The sequence below is a fragment of the Triturus cristatus genome, chromosome 11 (assembly GCF_964204655.1).
Source record: "Triturus cristatus chromosome 11, aTriCri1.1, whole genome shotgun sequence".
NCBI lineage: Eukaryota > Metazoa > Chordata > Amphibia > Caudata > Salamandridae > Triturus > Triturus cristatus.
The window spans coordinates 889,808,923-889,819,928 of NC_140594.1; positions in this window are offsets into that span (position 1 = coordinate 889,808,923).

The window sequence follows — 11,006 nt, forward strand, 5'->3', positions numbered from 1 at the left end:
TGCAGGCTGTGACGAGAGGGTGTTTTTGCCTGGCCCTGGAGGTGCACTGCAACGGGAGTGGCATAAGGGACGGCGCCGCGCCCGTGCTTGGGGGGTCTCCTGGCGGGGCCTTGTGTTGTGGAGGGCAGCGTGGTGTGCTCGGCGCTCCGCGCCCGCGCGGGTGAGGGGGCGCCTCTGGTCACGGTTTGATTCGCCGGAAGCTCCCCTGCCTGGAGACGGCAGACACGATGGGCAAGTCGGACAAGTCCCAATCCAAGTTGTCCTTTGACCAGAAACGCTCGAAAGCCCCACCTCAGGAGGTAGAAGACATCCGGGGGGCCATGGCTCCACCTGCAGAGGAGCAGGACTTACGCGGTTTGCTGCTTTCTATGGAGAAGGGTTTGCAAAATGGAATTACCTCCCTGGGGGCAAAGATCGATGCTCTTTCTTACAGAATGGACAGGATGGGGGAGCGAATTGATAAGCACGCTGAGAGACTGGACCAGTCGGAGCGCCGCATTGCGGAGGTTGAAGAGGCCCAGTCTACGCTAGACACGGGCCACAAGCAGTTCGGAAGGCTCTTGCAGGTGCTGCAGGACAAGACAGAAGATCTGGAGGCGCGCACCCGTCGCTGCAACCTACGCATTACGGGCCTGCCGGAGTCGACCTCAACAGGCAGAATGGAGTGCTTTGTTGAGACAATGTTAGTGGAGCTACTGGGCCGGGAGGTATTCTCCGGGATGTTTGTGGTGGAACGTTGTCAAGAATTCCTGTCATACAAGGGAAACACGCCCTTATGTAAACAGGAGAGCTGTTACATAACTCAAGGGAAACACGCCCTTATGTAAACAGGAGAGCTGTTACATAACTCAAGGGAAACACGCCCTTATGTAAACAGGAGAGCTGTTACATAACTCAAGGGAAACACGCCCTTATGTAAACAGGAGAGCTGTTACATAACTCAAGGAAAACACGCCCTATAAAGGGAGGAACCGGGAGGTACAAGGCTGTCGGATATTGTGTTTACACCGACGTACCTGCTTCGTGAAGAGCAGTGTTCCGGAGTGGTGCTCCAGTAAGGCAAGAACGGAGGTAGGTCGAGTCGTTACTCCCTGGGCCGTGTCTTGCCCCATCGTCACCTGTGAAGGACCCGGAAGCTCTACCGGTCAACCATTGAGCTTCGCTTTTTGACTCGGCTGAGTCCAAGCGCAGTGGCGCTTTTGCTGGTTGGAGTCGTAACTCCCAGCCCGACCAGAGGCACAGGGACTGCCAGCTGTAACGCACACCAGGAGGTGTTTGCCGCGTTACAGACTCGGAAGTCCACAGGATCGATCGAGCGGCTGCTCTCGGTTCAGTCTTCTTGCTTGTGATTGGGGTATCGGTGACGCATCACCAGGAGGTGACTCCGCGTCCCGGTGCAGTCTGAGGAAGAGGTTGAGCGGCTGCTCCCTTCAGGTAGAGACCCCGGCTGGGTGTTTCCCTGACTCCTCGATTCTCCCCAACACTCTTCGTGCCCCTCACAGCCTACCGATTGGCATTGTCGGCCATTTCATTTCTGCCCTCTGTTGGCATACGCCGGGATCGGCGTATATGCAGAGGACGGTTAGGACCATCCGTGCTGTGGGCTGGTAACGTACTTAGCCTGGAGGATTCCAGTGACTATAACTTTTGTTTGTTCTTTGTATTTTATTTGCCTTCATTAAAAGAACTAACCCTTCACAAGTGGTTGCGTCCTCATTGTCGTGTCTGTTAAACGATCCTGAGACGTTCAGGGCGTTACAAAATATCCGACCTTAATAACACTAACTGTCTCCCGGTCGATAACAGACATGGCAACCCTTGATGATGTGCTGGCTGCTTTAGCGGCCATGCAAGTTGAAGTGGCTGCCTCTAGGCAAGAAACAGCCGATGTAAAAGCCAGACTGGATGCTATCCAATTGGACCCGCTCACGCCCAGCACCTCCCTCACGAACCAGACCCCTGCGGTAGTAGTGGAAATGCCGGTAGCCATCCCCTTGGCAACACCAGAGAGGTACAGTGGGGATCCTAACACAGTGCAGGTATTCCTCACACAAGTGGCGCTACATTTATCGTGCAAACCAAAGGCGTTCCCCACTAGTCAGGCTCGTGTGGCTTTCCTTGTATCCTATTTGGCTGGAAACGCGGCACAATGGGCCGTACCTCTGGTGAGCAGGGACGACCCCCTCTTATGTGATTGGGGTGCTTTTCGCGAGGAATTCCTGAAGGTATTCGACAGAAGGGCTGACTCGTACACGGCGGACCGTGAAATGCTTGAGTTGAGACAGGGATCCAATGACCTGGTGCAGTATCTCAACGCGTTCCGAAGGCTGGTTGCGGAAACCAAGTGGCCTGTTGCTAAACAGACGGCGCTCTTCCATCAAGGGCTGTGCGATGAGCTCAAGGACGCCGTGGCTCATATTGACCCTCAACCCAAGACATGTGAGGGCCTTATCAACCTGGTATTACGGCTGGAACATAGGCTAAGTGAAAGAAAGGGGGATCATGGGAGAAAAGGAAAATCCCTTCCATCCTATGTGACGGTGGGAAGTCCTGAAACTTCCACCGCATCCAAGGGAGAACCCATGGACATCAGCGCAATACGAGCGAGCCTCACAGCCACGGAGAAAGAGTCACGCCGTAAACAAGGATTGTGCCTATATTGTGGCAAAAAAGGCCACTACGTACGTGAATGCCCTGCCAAACCGAAGACGTCACGTTATCGGGCCAACCGGTCGGTAACAGCCGTGGTGGACATACCGGCGGAAAACTAGAGGACTCCAAGACCAGAGAAGGGGCATCTCGGAGTCACTCATCCATCCCTTCACTTTCCAACTCGGTCACTAAGGGACAACGACACCTGTTTATCACGGTGCACGTGGGAGTGCATGACCAGTGGATACCCGTTGTGGCCATGGTGGATTCAGGGGCCACTGGCATGTTTATGGACCACAACGAGGCATGCAGGCTAGGGCTAGGGCTTCTTCCCAAAGCAGTACCCGAAGACGTCTATGCGGTAGACGGAAGGCGATTGGTGACGGGGCCCATCGGACAGCACACGGGGGTCCTTCCGATGAGATATGGGAGGAACCATTTGGAACAAATCGATTTTAACATCATCCGAGCGCCCCAATATGGCATCATATTGGGATTGCCGTGGCTACAGAAACACAACCCCTTTGTGGATTGGCCAACACATCGCATCGAAATGACGTCACCGTATTGCATCCTGCATTGTGGAATAAGAACGGAATCCCTTGACGCAGATGAGAGCGGGAGTCAGACGGTGGCTACAGCGGCAGAAAAAGATGTGGCTCTCCCCCAGGCTTATCACAGTTTTGAGGATGTATTTGATGAGGTGAAGGCGGAAGTGCTACCACCACATAGACAGTTTGACTGCCAGATCGACCTGGTGCCAGGGGCCAGCGTTCCCAGCGGCAGGCTGTATGCCCTGACGGAGCCTGAAAACGTGCATCTCCGGGGGTACCTGGATAAACTCCTCAAGCTAGGATTCATCCGCCCGTCCAAGTCTCCGGCCGCCTCGCCACTCTTCTTCATCCCGAAGGCTAATGGGGAGCTGAGAGCCTGTGTGGACTTTAGGGCATTGAATGCGATAACCAAAAAAAATCGGTACCCCTTGCCTCTCATCAGTGTACTTCTGGAACAGGTCAAGAAAGCTCGTATCTACACCAAGTTGGATTTGAAAGGGGCATACCATCTGGTGCGCATGAGGGACGGAGACGAGTGGAAGGCCGCCTTTAAGACCAGGTTCGGCCTTTTTGAGTACCTCGTCATGCCGTTCGGTCTGTGCAACGCCCCGGCAGCCTTTCAGTACTTTTTGAATGAGGTATTCAGAGAGGAGTTGGATATCTACATGGTCGTATATATCGACGACATCCTCATCTATTCGTCCAGTGTGGAGGAGCACGTACACCACGTCAAAGCTGTGCTCCAAAAGCTGAGGGAAAACATGCTGTTTTGTAAACTCAGCAAGTGTGACTTCCACGTCACATCCGTGGAATTCCTCGGAGTGATGCTGAGTCCAGAGGGACAGGAGATGGCAGAACGAAAGATCAAGGCGGTGAAAGAATGGCCGGTGCCCCAAAGCGTGAAGGACGTCCAAAGTTTCATTGGCTTCGCCAACTTTTACAGGCGGTTTATAGATGGATTTTCAGGAGTGGTGGCCCCAATCACACAGCTACTGAGGAAGTCCAAGGAGTTTGTCTGGTCCCCTGAAGCGAACAAAGCCTTTGAGGCCCTGAAAAGCGCCTTTGGTAAGGCGCCGGTGTTGGCTCACCCCGATCCGGATCTCCCCTACGTGGTGGAAGCGGACGCGTCGGATGTGGCGCTGGGGGCTATCTTGTCCCAACGCAACCACGACACAGGGGTGCTTCATCCCGTTGCGTACATGTCCCGCAAACTCAACGACGCCGAACGCAACTACCATATTGCGGAGAAGGAGCTTCTCGCAATCAAGGACGCCTTCACCGAATGGAGGCATTGGTTGATGGGGGCAAGACATGTGGTATCGGTGTACACGGACCATCGGAACCTACAGTTCATGACGGCCACTAGACACCTTTCTCCCAGGCAGCTGCGGTGGATGATCTTCTTTGCGGGGTTCAACTTCCGCATCACATATCGTCCGGGGACGGAAAACCGGAAGGCGGACGCCCTGTCCCGTCAATCTGCAGTTAAGGAACCATTGCCTGCAACCGAGCGTTCCATCATTTCCCCGAGGATGGTATTGGGGGTTATCCAACCGGATACTTTCCTGAGGGGAATAAAGAGAGGGATCAGGTCATTCGCATGGCGGAGGTGGCTCCTCAGTCACAGAGAATGGCAGCTGAAGGACGGGATACCCCTGAAGGGCAGGTGCCTATTGATACCCACGCCTAGGCTAAGGAAACAAGCATTCATCTGGTGCCATGACTCTCCATGCGCAGGTCATTTGGGCTTTGAAAAAACGGTGGCTAGCATGGGACGGCATTTCTGGTGGCCAACCATGAGAGTGGATGTCAGGAGGTGGGGACAGGAGTGTCCTACGTGTGCTACCATGAAGGCCGACCATGGCCGAACCCAAGGGCTCTTACATCCACTTCCGACCCCGGATAGACCATGGGATAGCATATCACTGGACTTCGTGGTGGGCCTACCGGTAGACCAGGGGATGACGGCAATACTGGTGGTGGTGGATTACTTGACGAAAATGGGGCACTTCATCCCCTGCAAGAGAGTCCCTACGGCCGGGGAATTGGCGTCACTACTCCTAAAGAATGTGGTACGACTGCATGGATTACCTGGGGTGATCGTGTCGGACCGGGGGTCGCAGTTTACTGCGCAATTCTGGAAGACTTGGTGCACTGCGCTGCATGTTAAGACCGCCCTGTCCACCAGCTACCACCCTCAAACGGACGGCCAAACCGAGCGCCTGAACCAAACGCTCAAACAGTATCTGCGATGTTTTGTGGACCAGGGCAGGGAAGAATGGGTCGACTTGCTATGGGTTGCAGAGATAGCCTATAACAACGCCACTCACAGCTCCACACAGTCATCTCCGTTCTATAGCAACTATGGCCAACATCCCAGGTTCTTGCCATTTCTACATCCGTTCAGAGAGGACAGGATTCCCGCCACAGCGGACAGGGTGGCACACATAAAAGACACGTTGATGCGCTCAAGGGCTGTCCTAATAGAGGCCAAGAGAAGATACAAGGCTGCGGCAGATAGGAAGAGAAGGCCCGGGCCACTGTACCGCACGGGAGACTACGTCTGGATATCCACAAGAAACATGAGGTTTCGAAAGAACAGTGTGTTCCATCCCAAGTACATGGGCCCCTATCGAATTACCAAGTGGATGGGTCCCGTGAACGTGAAGGTGTGCTTGCCCCAGTCATTGCGGATACACCCTGTCTTTCATGTATCATTGCTCAAACCAGCACCCTCCAAGCCGTCTGGGACACCTAGGCCGGTATGCGTGGAGTCGGAGGTGGAGTATGAAGTGTCGGGCATACGGGCGTCCAAATGGCGCAGGGGGAAGCTGTGGTACCTGGTTGCGTGGAAAGGCTATGGCCCGAAGGAGCATTCATGGGAACCGGCTGAAGGGGTTCATGCTCCGCGCTTGGTCTCCTTGTTCCATCGGCGTTTTCCTGCCAGCGCTGGACCCGTGGGGAGCCGCTGAGAGGGAGGATGTACTGTCAAGAATTCCTGTCATACAAGGGAAACACGCCCTTATGTAAACAGGAGAGCTGTTACATAACTCAAGGGAAACACGCCCTTATGTAAACAGGAGAGCTGTTACATAACTCAAGGGAAACACGCCCTTATGTAAACAGGAGAGCTGTTACATAACTCAAGGAAAACACGCCCTATAAAGGGAGGAACCGGGAGGTACAAGGCTGTCGGATATTGTGTTTACACCGACGTACCTGCTTCGTGAAGAGCAGTGTTCCGGAGTGGTGCTCCAGTAAGGCAAGAACGGAGGTAGGTCGAGTCGTTACTCCCTGGGCCGTGTCTTGCCCCATCGTCACCTGTGAAGGACCCGGAAGCTCTACCGGTCAACCATTGAGCTTCGCTTTTTGACTCGGCTGAGTCCAAGCGCAGTGGCGCTTTTGCTGGTTGGAGTCGTAACTCCCAGCCCGACCAGAGACACAGGGACTGCCAGCTGTAACGCACACCAGGAGGTGTTTGCCGCGTTACAGACTCGGAAGTCCACAGGATCGATCGAGCGGCTGCTCTCGGTTCAGTCTTCTTGCTTGTGATTGGGGTATCGGTGACGCATCACCAGGAGGTGACTCCGCGTCCCGGTGCAGTCTGAGGAAGAGGTTGAGCGGCTGCTCCCTTCAGGTAGAGACCCCGGCTGGGTGTTTCCCTGACTCCTCGATTCTCCCCAACACTCTTCGTGCCCCTCACAGCCTACCGATTGGCATTGTCGGCCATTTCATTTCTGCCCTCTGTTGGCATACGCCGGGATCGGCGTATATGCAGAGGACGGTTAGGACCATCCGTGCTGTGGGCTGGTAACGTACTTAGCCTGGAGGATTCCAGTGACTATAACTTTTGTTTGTTCTTTGTATTTTATTTGCCTTCATTAAAAGAACTAACCCTTCACAAGTGGTTGCGTCCTCATTGTCGTGTCTGTTAAACGATCCTGAGACGTTCAGGGCGTTACAAACGTGCACACAGGTCGCTGGGACCTAGGCCCCCTCCTGGAGCGCCGCCACGGCCGATTATTGCGAAGCTTTTGAACTACCGTGACAGGGACGCGGCCCTCCGCACAGCGCGAGAGAAGCGGACACTCGTCTATGAGGGGTCGACTATATCTCTCTTTCCCGATTTTACGGCCAAGGTGCAAGAGGCGAGACGGCAGTTTGCACCGGCGAAAAAACAGCTGCGGGAATTGGGACTTGACTACGCCATGCAGTACCCGGCCAAGCTCCGTGTTAACAGGCAGGGGAAATCGCATATTTTTCTAGACCCCAAGACACTGAACAAGGCGCTGAAGGACTGGAACAGAGAGCGGTGGGGCAGCCCGGAAAAGACTAAGCAGTCTGAGGAGACTGAGAGCACGCTGGCGCTACAGGACTGATGATGGCGATTTGGCCAGCATGACACCTTATCTCTGGGCGCACAGGCGGTACTGGAGAGAAAGTAGGGGGGGTAGTGGGTGCTGGGGAGGGTCTGAGGTGCCTAGAGTGGTTGTGATAAATGTTTGATCGACGCTCATATTTGATGGGCGTGGCTGCTGCCTGGTCATAGTATTTTCCGTAGCGCAGGCAGCACTGTTGGATGTACAGCTCCTGCTATTGGTGGCCAATTTATATTGCAGAAGGTGTGTGGAGACGCACCTGGGGAGTATGAAGCCGCGCCCTGCGGGAGACACATGGAGGTGTTTAGCGGATAGACTTGGATAAGGCGGTGGGGCAGATGTGATGGTGCTGCGCTGGCGGGCTGAGCTCACATATACAGAGATAAGTCACTACAAACTGAGCTACCTCCGCCCGCGCGTGCATTGCACCTCTCTTTCCTTTTGTTGGGGCTGAGTTGTTTGGGGTAGGGGAGGGGGGCGGTTTAAGCAGTTCCTAGATGGAACACGGCCAGGCCGAGTTGGGGGGGGGGGTCTGCTGTGGGAGGCGGGAGGGGACGGGGTTAGTGTTTAAGTTTCTTGTGTGTGAGGGATGGATTTGTCAGTGTGCTTGGATGCGGTTCTCTCTCTGCGGCAGTCGTACCACACAGGTGGAGACTGAGTGCAATGGTGACGAATGGGTCTGTCATGGCTAGTACTGAAATGGCGAGCGGGTTGCACGATTCCATTAGAGTGGTAACCTGGAATGTCAGAGGTGTTAATGACCACCGCAAGCTGCGCAAGGTCTTGCACTACCTTAACAGACACAGCGTAGATATTGCTTTCCTCCAGGAAACGCACCTCCCCAGCAGTAGTCAGATGCTACGTGCGAGAGGTTTGTTAGGCAACTCCCATGCGGCTGGCTTCACAACGCACGCCAGAGGTGTGCTTACTTGGTTTAATCCGAAGTTGGGGAATAAGACACAACTGATTTATGCGGATGGGGGCGGCAGGTTCGTCCTGTCACGGTGCCAGTGTAAAGGGATGGATTTGTTATTGGTTAATGTGTACGTGTCATGCCCCGCGGTCATGCCCCGAGATACGGAAGGTATTTAAGGAGAGCAGAACGTTCTAACGTTGCTTAGCGTTCTTGCAGACAGCCCATTTCCGTCCTATTGAGATTTGCCTGACTTCCTGTTAGTGCGTATTTCCTGCTTCCGGTTTCAGACGAAGTGAAGTGAACGAGTACTGGTGTCCTCGCTGTTCCTTGTTTGGCGTGGCATTGGTGTGTGCTGAAGCGGCACCAGTAGACGCGCGATTTCCCTTTTTGGTTGGTGTTGTTTTACCTGCTTGAAGCCCCCGTTTCCAAGTAAGGTCTAGGAGTCTGTATTGTGTCCTAGGGTGTTACCATGGGTTTCGTTCCACACGCAGTTCTTTTAGGTGGACTCCTGCGTTGAACCCTGTATTTGGCATTTAGTTATAGTATTTCGTGGAGCCTGCAGTTAAGGCGTCTCTCGGTCCGTTTCGGGCTGGAGTAATATTTGTTTCTGTTCTAGTTGAATCTATTTATCATGCACAACGGTCCCGTATACGAATATTAGGTGGGGTTAACTAGCGTGGACCAAAGAGTTCTGTTTTAGGTTACAGACGTGCTCTACAGAAAGACACGGTAATCTATATTCATCACATGGGAGATAAGGGAGGGGGTTACTTATGTTTCTCCTTTATGTACTCTCAAACCCATGACTATTTAGTTCCCTTCAGCCTTTATATAAACCACGAGCTTCAGAAGATTATTAGAAGAAGAAGTTAATTGTTCCTCCTGCCCAGTTCGCTTGGATATTTACGGGGTGAGCCAGACACCTTCACTATTTAAGCAACATCTCAGAGGGATTGCTGGTTATTGAACTTGTGTCTCACCATAGGGTTTCCTAGCATTGTGAAGCAAAGATAACGTGCTGAGAGTCCCCCAAGACAGACAAGCATGGTAGGTTTCCCTAATATAGAGAGTCCATACATGTGAGGTCATTGGTATTTTATGCACATTAATCAAGACTTTGTTTTACAGCTGTGTGTTCCTGCCTTTAACCCTGACGTAGTCCACCAATACGACCTGCCTTTTTTCCCCGCCTATCCTTGTTTTGTTTCCCTGTTTTCCCCAACGTATCCTCCGTGCTCTAGAGTTTGAAAGAGTCGGAGGGACGTGGGGGACGACTGAGGACTTCTGTCCAGGATTCCTGACGCTCCTGCGGAACAGACCCGGTGATCCTTACAGAACGCTAAGCCTAAAATAGTGGGTTCTGCCCGAGCGTCATGGACCTAGGAGCGGTTACGCTGGCAGACCTGGCTGGCATGTTAGGCAACTTACAGGTAGAAACACAGGCGTTGTCGGCAAGACTGGACACCCTCCAGCGCAGACATGAGTCCGGGGCAGCGGGGGGGAGAGCCGAAGCGGCACCCTCAGTGATACACGTCACCACCCCTACTTCCATCCCTTTAGCGCCTCCAGAGAGGTTCTCAGGTGATGCTTCTAGGTGCGGATCCTTTCTTAGTCACTGCCAGTTACATTTTTCTTGTAAGGCCTCTTGCTTCCCCACAGATCAGGCCCGAGTTGCCTTTATGGTGTCCTACCTTAGTGGAGCGGCCGCAGATTGGGCCATACCTTTGGTAGACCGTGACAACCCTCTCTTATATAATTACTCTGCCTTTAAAGGAGAATTTCGCAAATTATTTGACAAACATATGTATACACACTCAGCTGATACTGAATTACTGGCTCTGAGACAGGGTAGCCAAGAACTGGTGGCTTATATTACATCATTTCAGAGACTGGTGGTTGAGTCCAATTGGCCGGAGGAAAAGCGTAGTACATTGTTTTATAGGGGGTTGCGTGACGATTTAAAAGATGCCCTTTCACAAATAGTGGACTTACCCTCAGCTTGTACGGAGCTGATAGATTTGGTGGTTAAGATTGAACACCGTATCCAAGAAAGGAAGCAAGAAAAGGGAAAGAGTGAACCACGATTTGCCCCTGTCAAAGAAAAGAAAGTAGAATCTGTGAAAGGGCCTGATGAAAGCGAGCCGATGCAGATAGGCATAGTGAGAGGGCCGCTGACCTCGGAGGAGAGGCTACGAAGAAGAGCCAATAGGCTCTGCCTATATTGTGGAAAGGCTGGTCATTTCTTAAGGACATGCCCGATCAAACCCAATGCATCGAAGAGTTCGGGAAACTAGAAAGCCTGGGTTTCAAGGAGACGGGAATCCTGGGCAGTTCTGGCCTTACAGTCTCCTCTTCAGAGCACGACATTAAACCTATCCCTCACCTCTACGTATCAGCTTATCTCTCTGTAGAAAACCTTGGTCTCCATGTAGCCATCATGATTGATTCAGGGGCCTCTGGGAATTTTATGGATGAGGAATGGGCAAGGTGTAACTTAATACCCTG